This window comes from Elephantulus edwardii, unplaced genomic scaffold (assembly GCF_000299155.1).
Source record: "Elephantulus edwardii isolate Elephantulus edwardi_28Jun2011 unplaced genomic scaffold, EleEdw1.0 scaffold00332, whole genome shotgun sequence".
Taxonomy (NCBI): domain Eukaryota; kingdom Metazoa; phylum Chordata; class Mammalia; order Macroscelidea; family Macroscelididae; genus Elephantulus; species Elephantulus edwardii.
The window spans coordinates 27,028-27,729 of record NW_006400082.1 but is presented as its reverse complement, the minus strand read 5'-3'; positions in this window follow the sequence as shown (position 1 = coordinate 27,729).

Genomic DNA, 702 nt, shown 5'->3' with positions numbered 1-702 from the left:
TACTCATATGCAAGTTCAAGCTGAAACTGAGGAAAATTAAACCAAATCCACAGATCCCACCTGAATTTCAGAATCATCTCAGGCACAGGTTTGAGGTCTTGAACACCAATGAGCGAAGACCAGATGAATTGTGGAAGGATGTCAAATGTAACATCCAGGAAGAGTGCAAACAGTCATTACAAAGACAGAAGAGGAATAAAAGACCAACATGATTAGGAATGAGATAATCTAGAGGAAGGTCTTAGGGATAAAAGAAGGATCTTGGAAATGAAATAAGTTAGCACTTCATAGATATTTATCTTGCTCAACTGCAGTCTTTTTGTTTACAGGAATCCTAGAAACCATACAAAATAACAGATCCTATATTATATGTCTATGATGACAATTTCAAATTACTGTCAGCACATTGCTGGAAGATTCCCCCCTCCCCCACCTCTTTTATTTCTAGAGAGAGAAACCGATTATTTTAACCAATAACTATACACATCTTTGGGGGGAAAATTCTTGGACAGACACAAGTCAAACACAATCCTGAGATGCTTAAGGCAAAATAGAGGTAAACTTGTTGCAATGTTTTATAAATTGGTTTTTAAATCTGAATTTAATCTAGAACAGATTCAAACCTAGAGTTGCTGTAATCAAGGATGCTTTGGGCAGAATATTAAATGATCCAGGAAGTATTAAAAGAAGATGGAAGGAATA